The following is a 16,712-nucleotide window of genomic DNA, read 5'->3' as shown; positions in this document are numbered from 1 at the left end:
GTTAGCTAATTCTTTTCAGAGCATTGGTTGTGAAGAGGTTTTTTTTTCATCTTGGTCATACCATGTCTGTTGACTCCAATACCGTTTGGGGTCTGACTGCTGTCGAAGTATTTGTGGCATAAATGTATTTGTGTGAAGTCTTGACCTTTTTATGCTGTTGTTAATTTATATTATTTGCTTCTTATGAGACTGCTGGTCTAATGCGCGACTGTAGCAGTGAGGGTCATATGAACCATCATGGCTGTGCTGCTGTAACAGAAAACACGAACTTCACACAGAGACTTAGATTGAATAAAGATTTGAAGGCTGATTTCTTTTGCACTTGTCTCATCCCCATTAGCACAAAATGCTGGATCCTGAGTAACATTGGCAAAGCCTTAAGATGCCAGGTGCCATTTTCATTCTCAAACAGTAAGGTATTAAACATGGAGTGGGCCAGTGGAAGAGAAAGAAACCCAAGGACTTGAAAGTGTGGAAGTATATGGGGCATTTGCGTGATAGAGGATGAAAGACTTTGAAGTTTTTAAAACCATCCCTGCATTTAGCCTGTAAGTGCTCTGTTCTGTGCAAACAGCACTGAACTAAGGGCTTTGGAAATAAATAACAGACCAGTAGTTATTTACTTAATGAGTCTACACAATGAAGTTTGTAATTAGAGTATCCACAATAGAATGCGTTGGATTGAAAACAGCCAAGTGCCCAACTGTGTAACTGTTTACAGGATCTTAAATGGAACATTCAAAATTGATCAGTGAAAGCACGATTTAAGCAGGTACAGCTTTTCTTGTTCTGTGAACCGGAAAGAAACCACCAAATATGAGGCAGGTAGTACAAAGTTTACTTCTGTAGTTTTGAGCTTTCATTTGATGCTTATTTATCTATTTTAAGAGCTAAATATTATCAGAAATGCTAGGTGTAATGATATTTGAGGGGGGAAGCTAGTAAGTGTGTGTCTTCCATGTAGCTCTGGTTTCACTTCTGTATCTGAATGCCTGCATCTCCTACGTGAGCAATGTCTCCAGTATGCCCTTAATTACACTGCCAGATGCAGGAAAAGGGATACAAAATTGTAAAATGTCAGTTTGTGAATTATTTTATCTTGCTGTATGCTACATAATTATGAAATTCAACAACTGTCATTTCACACTTGCTATTAGCTTTGGATAAATAAAAATTAGGTGTCATTCCATGAATTCTGTCAACTGTTTTTAAAAATGTTTGTTTGAATTGACGACTGAGTTTGAAACTTAGATACTCAAAGTTGCTGCAGTGTAACAAATTGGAGTGGAAATAATATTAGTATCGAGGGCAAATGAGCAAAAGGTGAATGGTTGCATAGCTAGCCATCTCATTCATCCAAGAAGCCTTTCACACTTGACCTATTCTTGAAACTTGCATGCATGTTATTGCAGTGCAAATAACTAGAATCCAGTATGCTGGATGTTAGATATGCTGCTGTGGCTCCACTTGCCACAGCCTTTTAACCAGCCTGCTTCATTTGCATGCTCTTGTCTTTGGAGAAAAGACCTTTTTTCAAATTTCCTGCCAGTTGAAGAATTGGTGTTATTGTTAGATCTTTTTAGTGGAGGACCTGTTAGGATAATTAATTATGGTAGAAACAACACTACAGTATTGCTTTCAGTCTTTCTGCATATTGCCTGTACGTGTCCAGACCAGCCGTAGAAGCTGTTGGAAAATACAAGCTGTGATTGCGATTGGCAAGTTTCACTGATCAGTGATCACTTGAATGCTCCTAGCAGAGCATAAGCTCTGACGTTCATATTGTCTGCTAATAGTTTGGATTTGTGTTCCTTATCTTCCCGTGTTTTGTACTCCCCCAAATATTTTGACTTTTGCTTGGATTACAACTGTACAAGTTGCCTCTTGTTTCTTGTCCAAGTCACAATTCAATGGAGACAGCCTCCAGGGCGCTGAGGCCAGTTCCAACATTCCAACTGTATTAGACCAAAACAGATCGCATATTGAACCTGGCACCTTGCTTCTTATATAGTGTCTTTGCACACTGCCAACCAAGCCATCAGGGATGCTGATAGAGAATATTTTTCTTCAGCTAGTATTCTTATTGGAAAGTATCCATTCATTTCTCAGAATGCTGCCTGATTTGTGGCTTGTTTCACTCTTCAAAGGATTAAAGTAGCAGTGTAAACAGATATATGGCATAGTGAATTTGTTTTAAAATCTAATCAGTTTCTGCTGGTGGTGAGGTTAACCCTTTAGGAAGTGCTTTTTGTGATCTTAACTCTTCACCACTTTCTGCTAGCTTAGCCATAGATCTATAACCAGCTGTGCTGTGCTGTTGCCTGGTTTAAATGATATGACCAGATTGTCTTCAAGTTGCCCACAATTTAGTTAAATCCAGTGTAATTATTTAGTGAAAGACATACACACTAGAGTGATAGAAGTTTATAGGATGGAAACAGACCCTTCGGCCCAATGTATCCATACCACTATTTAACTAGTCCCATTTGCCTACATTTGTTCCATATCCCTCCAAACCTATCCCATCCATAATACTTGTCTGAAGCTTTTTAAATGACAAAATTGTATCTGCTGCTACTGTTGCTGGTAGTCCGTCCGAGACGCTGATGAACCTCTGTGTGGAAAAAATGTTGCCCCTCTGGACCCTTTTGTATCTTTCTCCTCTCGCCTTAAACCTGTATCCTTGAGTTTTAGACTCACCTACCATGGGGAAATGCTGTTGGCTATCTATCTTATCCACACCTCTCTTGACCTTATAAACTTTTATAAGGTCACTCCTCAGTCTCCTATGCTCCGAGGAACAGAAGTCCCAGCATACCCAACCTCGTCCATAATTCAAACCTTCTGGGTAGCATCTGAGTAAGCCTTTGTACTTTTTCTAGTTTATCCCTCCTGTAGAAAGGATACCATTAGGGACCAGAACTGCTTGCAGTACTCCAAGTGTGGCAATACCAATATCTTGCCTATCTGCAACAAGATGTTCTAACTCCTATCTCTGTGATTGGTGTCAAGCATGCTAAGAGCCGCCTTCACCACCCTGTCTACCTGTGACTCCACTTTCCAAGAGCTATGAATCTGTACTCTCGATCACTTTGTTCTGTAACGTGGCCCAGGGCCTTCAATTCGCTGCAAGTCCTGCTCTGGTTTGACCTACAAAATGCCATGTCTTGCATTTATGTAAATTAAACTCCACCTTCCATTCCTCAGCCCAGTTGATCAAGATCTTACCAATCTTTGTGTCATCCACAAACTTAGTAACCATACCTCCTAAATTCTCAACTAAATCATTTACATAAATAATGCATAAGTGGACCCAGCACCAATCCCTGTGGCACGTCGCTGGTCACAGGCCTCCAGTTTGAAAAACAACCCTCTACCACCACCCTCTGTCTTCGATTTTCAAATCAATTTTGTAACCAATTGGCTAGTACTCCCCTGAATCCCATGAGATTTAACCTTACTCAGCAACCCACCATGCAGCATCTTGCCAAGGTCGATGTAAACAACATCTACCACACTGTCTTGCCTACTTTCTTGGTCACCTCTTTTTAAAAAAGACTCAATCAAATTTGTGAAACACAATGTCTCATGCACCAAACCTTACTGATTATCCAAAATGAAACCTTGCCTCTCCCAATGCTGATAGATCCTCTCTATCAGAATCCCTTCTAACAACAGACCCACCATACACGTAAGGCTCACCAGTCAACAGTTCACAGGCATTTCCCTGTGGCCTTTCTTAAATAATGGCTCAACATTAACTACGTTCCAGTCATCGAGCACTTCACCCATGGTTGTCAACGATACAAACCTTTCTGTTCTGGGGCCCCTGTAATTTCCTTCTTAGCCTCCCACAAAAACATGAGATACACTTCATCTGGTACCAGAGATTTTATCTACCATAATGTGTTTTAAGACTTCCAGATCCTGCTTCTGTAAAGTGGATTCTCTTCAAGACATCACTATTTATTTGCCCAAATGCTGAACTGAAATTCTAAGACCATTGCAATGCATTGATTGAAACCTAGAGCATAGAAAATAATGAATATTGGGAAGCAATTTAAAGCCTGGTAATCCCCTCAAGGGAGTTGAATGCCTTCATAAATTACAGAACACAATCTTGCAGTTTAGTCACCTGGCATTTAGGTCTGTGATCATTGGACTCCTGTGGTGCCAGTTAATCATGGTAAATCAGAATGATGCCATGTTTATAATGAACTAATACCCAATAACAGTTCCTTGCTGCTATCAGTTGAGCCATTCAAAGCAGTGCTTTGCTGTTTTGTTTATCAATCTTATTTTGACACTGTTTAGGCTTTCCACCATTTTTCTCCCCCCATTAAGACGTAGGGGCGAATGTAGGCTATTCAGCTGATTGATTTGTAATGTAGACTCAGATCATAGCTGATCTGATGTTGCTCAACCCCACTTTCCTATGTGAATGTATTTAATAAGTCCCTGAGAAAAGAGATTCCTGCTCATCTGTCCCTTATTTTGTGATTTATACCCTCCAGTCCTAGACTGTAAGGGGAACTTAGTTTTCTACATCTACCCTGTCAAGCCCCCTAAGAATATTGTATTTTTAAGTAAGTTCTTTTCTCATTTTTCAATATTCTAATGAGTGGAGGCCCAATCTACTCCAGTTTCTCAGAAGACAGTCCCTCATACCAGGTATCAGCCTGTTGAACCTTCTCTGACTGCTTCTACTGCCCAATGTATCTATCCTTAGATAAGGGGCACAAAATATCTCTTGGTATTCTAGCTATGATTTCATTAGTACCTTGTAAAGTTTTAGTAAAACCTCCCCTATCTCTATTTCATTTCTTCTGAAACAAAGATCGACATTCCATTTCCATTCCCTATCCCATTGAACTTGAATGTTAACCTTTTGTGATTCATGGACAAAGACTGCCAAATCTCTGTTTCTGTAACGTTTCTCAATTTAAATAATATTAAGCTTCTCTCCTCTTCCTGCCAAAGTGCATTACCTCCCATTTTTCCACATTGTACATGCCATATGTCAAGTTTTTGCCTACTCACTTGTCTGTTATCTCTCTGCAGACTCTGTCATCCTTGTACTCAACTTCCCTATTTTAGTATCATTTGCAAACCTGGCTATAGTACATTCACTTTTCTCATCCAAGTCATTACTGTATATGTTGCAAATTATTGTAGTTCCTGTTTCTACTTTTTCAAATTAGCTTTGACAGTTTGTACTGTACAAAAACATTTGCTTCTGGTTCTCTACAAGACCAGTCAGCCAGAAATAAAATGCTTGACGGTGGACTTTGCTCTGGCATTTTCTGTAAAGCTGTGTGATATTTATTGATCTAATATCACAGGAAAGGTTGCCTCCAGGCTACATTGTGTTCCATCTTTCTGGAAAGTCTCATTCTAAAATCTTCCATTTTGGCATAATACTTCCCATCCCTCAGTCAATATATTTCCAGCTTCATTTGAAGTCCTTCAATTGGATCACAGTGTGTAAGCTCTCCCCCTGTTCCGTTTGTCTGTTGGACTGTTTTGACATTATTCCCTCCAAAATTTGTTTGTTTCTTAAGGCTCAAAATCAGTTGGTACTAAACACTATTGAAAAACATGAACGAAATGTGATCCAGTTCTTGCTTAATGCAGGAAGTGATGGATTAGAAAGGAAATCTCTGTTTACAGTTTGCTTAACCTGAGTAACCTAAAACCTTCGCTTAAGTAGATCCTTTGACTCTATCTACAATTCTTTGGTTGATTTTCCTCCTCATCCTCCAATTTTGTTATGCTACCAAGGAAAAGTAGAAAAAAAATGAGTTGAAACAAGCTAGCTTTCGTTTCTCCCACTTAGGCATTTTGAATTGGGCATCAAATATTAAGTGTTATTATTTTTGACAGCAATCTACACATTCATCAGGATGTGTCTGAGAAAGGACTAGTTTAGACAGTATTATAATTAGTTTTCGATTGCTAAACTTTATACAATGTTTCACCTTTAATTTGAAATCTTAATGTACTGCAGTAGAATTAGCATCGCATCTGCTACTCTCCACATTATGAACTATGAACCACATCAGTGGGAGTGGTAGTGTTTGGAAGCATCATGTTTTTCAACTGCTGGGCCGTATATTCAGATGGTATCATTAATCATCGTTTTGTTCAAAGTGCTCAGTACGTTCCACTGAAACTGACAGTCAGGTATTTGATTTGAGTATTTTCTTAGCATTAAATTCTTAATTAAGTGTTCAGCCAACTGTTTAGCCCAATTGGATTGTTATCCCTGAATAGTCTTCACTAGTTCAGTAAACGAATGGCTAACAAATTAATATAACAAGATACCTTCATTGTAAAAGTGTTGCAAACCTGTAATTGTTTTGGTGTTAGCACATCTGCCCCATATTAAACATTTTCTGAAATTATCTCTATGAACTGTCAAGCATTGTATTAGAAGTGATTCTAGTACATCATTGAAATATTCTGTGAACAGGCATCTCAACTAAGTAAAATATTGCGCATTACCTATGTTAGTCCATATTCCATTTATTTTTAATTTATATTGAGTTTGTTATTTAGATTATTGACTGCATTAGGCTGAGAAAGCGTAACTAAACTTTTTTTTACGCAGAATGGCAAGCAATTGGAAAGGGAATCAGATTGATATTTTCCTTTTCATTTCTTTGTTTCAGTTCCTGTCAATAAAACATTTTGAAATCCTGTAGTGACTGCCATTTGGAATCTTTCTGCTAAGTTTTCCTCATGGAGATTTATAGAGTAGGGTGAAGTTTAAAAATAAGTCTCTCCAATTTAGGAAAGCAATGAAGAGAAATTTCTCCTGCCTGTCTTTGGAATTCTTTTGCTTATCCAACATTGCAGGCTGGGTCACTGAATAGATTTAGGGCTGAGTCAGACAGATTTTTGATCTTTAAGGAAGATTATCAGGAGTAGGCAGGAAAATGAAGTTGAAGATCATATTCAGATCGGCTATGATCTTGCTGACAGGTGAGGCAGGTTTGCGAGGGTCAAATAGCCTAGTCTTATGTTCTTTATTTTTTGCAATTTAACAAGGCATTGACTCCCACAGTTCCACTCCAATATCTAAGAATTGCATAATAGCAATAATAAAAAATGATCGCAAATAAAGTTGCTGGAAAATCTCAACAGGTCTGGCAGTATCTGTGAAGGAAAAAACAGTTAACATTTCGAGTCCAGTGACCCTTCCTCAGAACTGGTTGCAGCATCCCAGTTCTTTTGCTTTTTTTAAAATAAAAATTGACATCTAACTGCTTGCACTTATCACTAGTGACTAGAGAATATTTCAGTAATATTGACAGATTCAGTATAATTTTGTAAAAACTAGTCATGAGGGTTCTCTTACTTGTGCAAGCAATGCAAGCCACTTGCCCCTGTAATTTATGCGTCTCTTAACCAGTCTGTTGATTTTGCATTCCCATGCTTGTTTGTGAATTAAATTCAAATCCTTGTCGATAAATTTACAATTTTGAACAAAATATTTGAAGTTGGAGTATAGGAAGTCTAGAAGGAGCAATTTTTTCCATGTCACACTAAAATCACTACCTTGTTTATCAAGGCTCTCTTTTTGGCTCTGTCCATTTGTTTTAGGGAGTAACTGAGCCACCTCTTGCACGAAGTTTCAGTCTGAAGGTTGTGCGGCAGTTGGCCTGACTAAGTTGAGGAAGGGGTAAATCAGCCAGTATGTTGATTTTGATCATGGTCCAATAAACATTTATCAAATGTGAACTTGTATATGGTGATCCAGTCTGATCTTCACCAGGTCTTATTGTGATTCTATACATGAAATATTTATCAAGAGCTGTCAAGATTGATAATATTTGAAGCATTCACTTAGATGAGACATTGAAAGGTTAACTCCAGGATCAATATTTACCCAAACATGAGGACAGTGAAAAGGATGGTAAAGTGTAGAAAGGCATTTTTTTTAAAAAAGGCTGTGATATTTAACACGCAATATTGTTGACAGTACTATTTAGGGATCATGTTTCCTTCGAATGGGAGACCCTAAATACTCCTAATGCAAATTGAAAGCTAAGTTTTTTTGGAGGAATAAATTGCATTTTAAAGAAGGACGATTTGCTTTAATGTATATTAAAGTTCCTGAAATAAAACATGCTCCCTGTAGACATTTACAAAAAACCAAAGGAACTGTGGATGTCGGAGATCCGAAACAAAACAGAACTTGCTGGAAAAATTCAGCAAGTCTGACAGGCATATGTGGAAACAAAGCAGAGTTAATATTTCAGGTTCACTGACCCTCCTTCGAAACTCTAATTCTGAACTAGAGTTCTAAACCCTGCTTTCTCTGCACAGATCAAGCAATTTCTGTTTACGTTCCCCATAGACCTTTGTTTCTCTCTAAACTATTTATCTCTCAGATCTAATTTGCAGTTGCTGCCTATGATTGAAAAGCTCTCAGACCAGCATAAAGTGAAAGACAGTCGGAGATAATTATTTCTTGTATGATTTCTAACTTTGTTTCTCGCAGATTAGTCTAGGTGTCCTCCATTTAAGCAAGTCTACTGCATTCCTAGATCATTTTGTTTTGATTGCCTCACATGATGGTATACAAGCCACAGATCCAAAGTTTATTTTTCTAGAGCCATGTGGAGCAAAAGATGTCATTACCAACTTGGAACCATTTATTTTCCTGTGCCACCTCACTCTACCTGTCAGCTAGGGATAATAGTCCACACATCTGAGAAATTTGTATATGGTTATTGATGTTGCCTGTTGTCAAGTTAAATCATCTTGTTAAGTGGTTAATATTCTATTTTGTATTAGTCAAAGGCAGCGATCATTGGGAAAATCTCTGCATGTTTTCACTTGAATAGAATGAGCCAAATGAGTCTCAAATTCAAACCTTGGTCATCTCTTCTTGGGTTTTTGTTAGAGTTTCAAAAACTTGGCACCTGGAATACAATGTAGGAAAATATGAGATTATGCGCTTTGGCAGGAGAAATGGAAGAACTGAACATTACTTAAATAGGAAATACCGCAGAAAACTACAGCATAATTGAGATTTGGTGATCCTGGTGCATCAATCTGAAAAGGCTACCATTCGAGTTCCAAGGGCAATTAGGTAGGCAAATGGACTGTTACCCTTTTTTTTCACACTATTCTCTTTGACATAGGGAGGCCTACCTGAAAAGAATTATATAGGCAGCAGTCAGGCCGTATGTGGAAAACTGTGAACAGTTTGGTCCCTTAATCTAAGGAAAGATACACTGGCATTGAAGGCAGTCCAGAGCAAGTTCACCAGGTTGATCCTGGATATGGAAGGGCTGTCTTATGTGAACAAGCTGAATAGGCTAGGTTTGTACTCATTTTGAGTTTGAGAGATTTGTGGGAGGCATTCGTGAAACATCACTTTCTCGGGGGGCTTGTTAGGGTAGATGAGGAGAGATTGTGGGAGAGTTTAGGACCGGATGACATAATGTCAGAGTAAGAGGTCAGCCATTTAAATCAGATGAGGAGGGTCATTTTGGGGATGGTCAGTCTGTGGATTTCTTTGCAGCAGAGGATTGTCAAGCCTAGGTTAAGTATATTCAGGGTTGATCAGTAAGGGAATCAAGGATTATGGGGAAAAGGCAAGAAAGTGGAGCTGAGGATCATCAGAGCAGCTGTGATCTCACTAAATGGCCAATGTCAGAAATCACACCATAGTCGCAACAGGCTTATTTGAGATCACAAGCTTTCAGAACATAGCCCCTTTGTCAGTTGATGTGAGAGAGAAGTACACAGACACAGAATTTTAGGCAGATAGATCAAAACATCATACAAATAGTGTGAATGGATAATCGAATAATAAGTCTCTGCAGGTGTCAGGCGGTGTGCTAAAGTTAAACAGCTGAGCAACAAGTGAAGGGATAACCTGTAATCCAATTCAATGAGGTAGAGAGTTAATTACCAAAAATTAAAAACCAGGTGGTGCTGGAGATAAACCAAATGACTGAAATAACATGATAGATATAAGAGTCGCATCCCAAGGGTCTAACCAAAGTGATGAGTAATCCAAAACTGTACAAACTAATTAAGGTAGAGAGATCATAAATTTATCAAGGTGACGACATCAACAGTCATAGAATCATAGAGTCCTGCAGCACTGAGACAGGCCCTTCAGCCCAAACTGGTCCATGCCAACCAAAATGTCATCCCTGCTAACCCCATTTCCCTGCACTTAGCCCATATCCTTCACTCCTATCCATGTATTTGTCCAACTGCCTTTTAAATATTGTTAATGTACCAGCCTTAACCACTTCTGCTGGCAGCTCATTTCATATGTATATCACCTGCTGTGTAAAACAAAAAGTTGCCCCTCAAGTTCCCATGTATTCTTTCCCCTCCTAGTTTAAACTGATGTCCTGTGGTCCTCACTTCCCCATCCCTGAGAAAAAGACTAATTGCATTCACCCTATCCATGCCTCTCATGATCTTATACACTTCTATAAGATACCCCTTCAGTCTCCTGTGCTGAAAAAAGTTCTAGCTTGTCCACCTCACCCTACAACTCAGTCCCCTGAACCCTGGCAACATCCTTGTAAATTTCGTCTGCACACTTTCCAGTTTAATAACATCCTTTCTATAGCAAGGTGACCAGGACTGAACACAATACCCCAAGTGTGGCCTCACCAATGTCCTGTACAACTGCAACTAACTTCTCAACTTCTATATTCAATGCTGTGACTAGTGAATGCCAGTGTGATAAAAGCTGCCTTCACTACCCTATCTGGCTGTGACTCCACTTTCAGAGAACTATGCACCTGAGCTCCAAGGTCCCTCTGTTCCCCTACACTCCTTAAGGTCCAACCGTTCACTATGAATCTCCAACCTTGATTTGACTTTCCAAAATGCAACACCTCACGTATCTATATTAAACTCCATTTCCCATTTCTCGGCCTACTTCCCCAGGCCATCAAGATCCTGCTGCAATTTCCAATAACCTTTCTCTCTGTCTATAATACCGCCTATTTTAGTGTCTTCTGAAAACGTACTAATCATGACTTGTACATACTCATCGAAATTGTTGATATCGATGACTAACAGCAATGGGCCCAGCACTGACCCCTAAGGTACACCACTGGTCACAGGTCTTCAGTCTGAAAAGCATCCTTCCACTATTATCCTTTGCTTTGTAGCGTCAAGTCAATTGTGTAACCAATTTGCCAACTTTCCCTGAATTTTATGCAATCTCAACTTCCACAGTAGCCTACCATGTGGAACCTTGTCAAAGACCTTACTAAAATATGTACAGAGTACATCTAGTGGCCTGCGCTCATCAAACTTCATGGTCATTTTGCCAAAGAACTCAAATAAATTTGTCAGACATGATCTCCTATACATGACCCCATGTCGACTACTCCTAATCAAACCCTGTGTTTCTAAATGCTTGTATATCTTAGCCCTCAAAATCTTAAGCTTGCTGGTCTACAATTCCCAGGTTCTTCTTTCTTGAATAAGGGCACAACATTCAATATCCTCCAGACTTCCGGGACCTCCCGCGTGGCTAAGGATAATGCAAACATGTCAGCTGTACCCGCAACCCCCACCCCCCCCAAAAAAAAATTCTTCTTTAGCCTCTTGCAGGGTTCTTGGATATATCTGATCAGGACCAGGAGATTTATCCACCTTCATACATTCTAACGCTTCCAACACCTTCTACTGTGATACGTACTGTTCCTAAGGTATTGCCACTAACTTTCCCAAGTCGTCTTGTCTTTCTCCACAGTAAATACAGAGGAGAAATATTCATTGAAGACCTTGCCCATCTCCTGTAGTTCCACATATACATGTCCGCTTTGGTCCTGGAGGGGTCCTTTTTTTTTTTAGTTATTCTTTTTCCTTTAGTAAACTTAAAGAATCTCTTGCGATTCACCCTAATCTTCTCAGCCAAAGCTATCTTGTGCCCCATTTTCATCCTCCTCATGTCCTTCAGTAAAAACCTTAATAAATCGCTCTACCTTCATTTGTTTGTACAGTTTTGGGTTACTTATTACTTTGGTTAGACCCTTGCATGCGACACTTAGACCTATCATGCTATTTTGGTCATTTGATTTGTCTTCAACGTCACTTTTTAATTTTTGGTAATTAACTCTCTGCCTCATTGAATTGGATTATGGGTTATCCCTTCACTTGTTGCTCAACTGTTTAACTTTAGCACACTGCCTGACACCTGCAGAGACTTATTATTCAACACTCCATTCACATTATTTGTATGGTTTTTTGATCCAGCTGCCTAAAATTCTGTGTGCTTCCCTGACAAAGGGGTTATGTTCTGAAAGCTTGTCGTTTCAAATAAATCTGTTGGACTATAACCTGATGTCATATGACCTCTGACTTTGTCCACTCCAGTCCAACACCAGCACCTCCACATCCTCACTGGTGGAATAGACTTTCATTCATAGAATCCTTAGTGTGGGAACAGGCTGTTCAGCCCAACAAGTCCACACTGACCCTCAGAGCATCCCACCCAGACCCATCCTCCTGTAACCCACTTAATCTACACATCCCTGAATACTACAGGCAATTCAGCATAGCCAATCCACCTAGCCTATATATTTTTGGAGTGTGGGAGGAAACCAGACCGCCCAGAGGAAACCCGTGCAGATACAAGGAGAATGTGCAAACTCCACACAGACAGTCACCTGAGGGTGGAATCTAACTCTGGTCCCTGACGCTGTGAGGCAACACTGCTAACACGGAGCCACCATGACTTGATGGGCCAAATTGTCCTCCCTTTTAATGGTTGCATCGATGTTCTCAGGCTAAATAGGCAGATTAAGAACCAGTTCCTCCTTCTGTATGACACCCATGATCCCTAACTCTGTATCTCCCTGTGTTTAATTCAGTTAAGAATAAGGTCATCACCACCATGGTTGACACACTCACAACGAGGTTGAGAGATGCTGGAGATTTGCTGCATATGAAACTGAATCCTATCTTGGAGTATGTGTTCAGCATCTGAATCATATCAATTATTGAGGGTCATGTTTTTGGAATTGCATTTACTGGTCCTTGGTGTCTCTTAAATCTACATGCTCTGTTGCATATCCTTAACACTCCTATTGACCTACTCGTACAGTGTATTACTTGTGGTGGCTTGATATCACTCAAAGCTATGTTAATGTAAGTTTTTGAAGCAAATAATGAAAAGGAAGATTCACTTGCAGGTAGTGTGGAATTTTGCCAAACATGGCAGGACATTGAAAGGCAAAGATCATGCAGGAAAGCAGTGAGACTGGGGAAACTAATTAGATTGTCTTGCTCCCTCTCATAAAGCAAAGTTCAAAGAATAAAGAGAAAGGGTAATCCTACTTCAGTGTTTTAATCATGAGATATGAGTAGATGTAATTGTTATATGCTAGTCGAACACCCATCATATTAAATTACAAAGCAAAATTACACAAATTAGGACTGCAGTCCCTGGGGTTTAGAAGGTTGGGGCCGTTGTGATTTGATCAGGGTTATTAAGAGGAAAAGTTTGGATCGATTGACAGAAATTGTTTGCTTGTTGAGGAGTCTAGGCATTACTAGGCAAAAATAAATCCAAATTTCTGGGAATTAAATTAAGAAATACCTCCATACAAAAATGATGGAAGATCGCAACAGCATCAATGCACATTGAAGACAATGCCAATGGTCAGTTTTAATTTTGATGAATTTTTATACTCCAGGCATGTTGAGGAATATCCGGCAAAGGTGGGTAGCTTGAGTTGGGTTGCAAGTCAGTCATGATAGCTTTGAATTGTGGAATCAGGTCAAAGGGCCAAAAGGTTTACTCCTGTTCCTGTGGCAGGCCAATAATTCATCAAAAGTCTGGAATTTGAACTGTTGCTTTCTATGTCTTAGAATTTCCTGATAAAGTGAAGAATGTGTTTTTGCAGTAGTAGGACATCGTGAAGTGTTTGAAGATCTTTGGTTAGGCTTATCTGTTCTAACAAATTTGCTGTGTAGATGCAGCAAGAAGGAGACTGCATTCTAGCATGGAGCTTTGCCAGATCAGAGGGGTAAACTTGGGCCTGAGGCTCAGATGACTAAACATTACTCAACATATGTGGTAGTAACACTGCTGACCATTTCTTTATGTAAAGAGTGAATTGCCTTGAGCCATTCATGATCCTTCCTCTGTGAAGTTCATGACAGCTGCTGACTCAGGCACTGGAAAACATCACTCTCTGTGTTATTGGTATAGTTTGTCTGAAGGGTTCTGTATAGATGAAATAGATAAAGGGAGAAACAACGTGTTGACTCTCTGGGAGCATTGGCCTCCCAACAAGGAGACACATCTGAACTTTGACTGCCTCTACTTATTTATGCCTACCTAAGATACATGTGCTGTCGGTGGGCATGTATTGGAAGATGTGACAAACTTGACAAACATGAAGTGAAAGGGACTCTACACTTTATTCTGTTTGTAATCTGGGTTGTTTTAGTTGCTTCCAGTGTTGTATTTGTGACTGCAGCAATTAAAAACAATGATTATTTACACTTGTGCAGGTATACTTTACTATCCATCTGGGTAGATGTAAACTTGAATTGCAATGTTATTTTTGAATTTTGAATGAGAGATAGAGATGGCAAACAGTTTTAATCTTTGAACTGTATAATTAATCTGTGCATTTGCCACGATGGCTTGATTTGAAAGGTGCCTTTTAATCTCTTCTTTCCACCCACCATTCATGGTGATGCGAGAGGATACCATTCATTGGAAGTGGGGGTGCAAGAGGCTTTATGCAGAAGATAGCTGATTATCGTAATTAATGATTGATTGTCATTTGATTTCTGAGCACAAGTATTGTGGTGAGACTAATTTTAACAAGACTCAAATACAAAATATAACAAACTGTTAATGAGGAGTGACTTCACTGCAGGAATTGATTTTCCCATTCAAACCTGATATTCCACCAGTTTGATGTTGTTGAATAAGGAAAGCTTTTAGTAAACAAAAACTCCATTCTGAAGTGTTAACCTATGTTATTCAGCCTACCCAGCCTATTGAGAGACAGATTGGAGATGTTTCTGATGTACACACTGTTCTGCACTGCAGTGTCCAATCCATACCCCTCACCACCTCCCCCAGCCTCACCAATTTAGTCAGTCACAATTCATTGCTTTGGAATATATCTATTTATACTATTTGAGCAACAATTCTCAACTGCTCTGTAAACTGTCAAATTCTGAAACTAAATCTTGGAACAAGAGGTTTCTGTTCATCATCTACTTTTCTGCTATAATTTGATTCCCCATAAAGATCTTTTTTAAAAATTAATCTTGTTCCAATATCTTATGATATCAAAAAATTGTATTGTAAAGAAAAATTCAAATGCTTCATAATCTGCCCCCCCAAACTGCACGTGTTAGCTCTGTGGGAAATTGCTTGCCTGTCCTGTGACTTTTACAATAGGTCTCTGTCAGAGTGAGGCATACGGTGAAGTGGCACTAATTGATGTTGAGCTGAAAGGTCTGTTCATATACTTGTTTTTGTATTACAACCGGCACTAATTTTTCTTGGGAAAACTTCCAATATCATGAAGAACCATCCATGAAATTATGGTTGGTCAAAGCATACAGCTCTATTTTTCATTTATTCCTCTACCTCTAACAGAAAAACCAGCCAAACAAGTTATTCGTCTGTATCTATCCAGGCAGTTTCCTCACCAGTCATTTAAAAATGTCAAGGACAGCCTATTAGTTTGCCCTTGTTGACCTGCAAATACCTTTCCACATCTGATAAGTTGGCCAAGTTTATACATTTGTGCATATTGTATTGTTTACATTATAACTGCTTCCTCACACTCACTAATTTTGGACTCTATATTTGATACACAGGTAGGTGTTGAATTAAACCTCGTATGTTGATACGTTAGAATTCATAAGTGGTTCACATTTAGACAGTCGTCCACATGGTAAATTCCTGATCTCTCGTCACAATGAATTAAGGTTTTCCCATCACCAGTGAGATAATTGTTGGTACATGTTTAATCTAATGTGTCAGACCTGCCTGTAAGCAAGGCCTGGGGCGTAACACATTTTCTGTTTTGTGTTGGGAACAAGGATGGAGATGTTGGAGAGCAACAAATGCAAGCAGAATCAGTAGGTACTTGTGGATTGGAAATATTAGTATTCCAAATGCCCAAAAGAGAAAATTTGCATACATGCATATATAACTAACTGACAAAGCAGTATTGTGTCCCTTGTGTTAGGCCTGCAACAAGATTTATGCTGCACTCTGTGAACCCATGAGATTGCATAGTCTTCTGCAATACGCATCGATCTCAGAGCAGTAACATGGTTCATAAGCTTAAACTTTTCCATCATTTTTGCCGACAGCTACCTTCTTTATATGAAGGCAAATCTGAAAGAAAGTGCTATAATTATTGATTCTGTGCTTCTTGGCGGCATATAGGTTTTATGCTGAACTAATAGCATTTATGGTAAAGTTTCTACTGTGCAGAATTGTAAACTGAATCGGTTTTAAATCTGGTGCAGATTGGGTAATGATGCCGTAGTCCTTTACAAAGTGCAAATCAGGTATGTCTCTGGCAATCTGTTTTAGTTTTGGTAAGGAGATGGCTGAGATTGAAGAGTTTTCTATCTAGGCATTATTTAATTATCTAATGTCAATCGTTATAATTAGGGAACATGATGGTCTAGTGGTATTATTGCTGGACTGCTAATCCAGAGATCTAGACAGC

General features: G+C 39.1%; 1 protein-coding gene across 2 annotated transcripts in view; it reads left to right on the top strand.

Annotated features, from left to right (window-relative positions):
- Nucleotides 1–16,712, top strand: part of arhgap35a (Rho GTPase activating protein 35a) — a 138,557-nt gene that overhangs the window by 78,200 nt on the left and 43,645 nt on the right. The gene's annotated exons all lie outside the window — the stretch shown is intronic.

The sequence above is a fragment of the Stegostoma tigrinum genome, chromosome 39 (assembly GCF_030684315.1).
Source record: "Stegostoma tigrinum isolate sSteTig4 chromosome 39, sSteTig4.hap1, whole genome shotgun sequence".
Classification (NCBI taxonomy): domain Eukaryota; kingdom Metazoa; phylum Chordata; class Chondrichthyes; order Orectolobiformes; family Stegostomatidae; genus Stegostoma; species Stegostoma tigrinum.
This window is presented reverse-complemented; position numbering and strand designations above follow the sequence as displayed.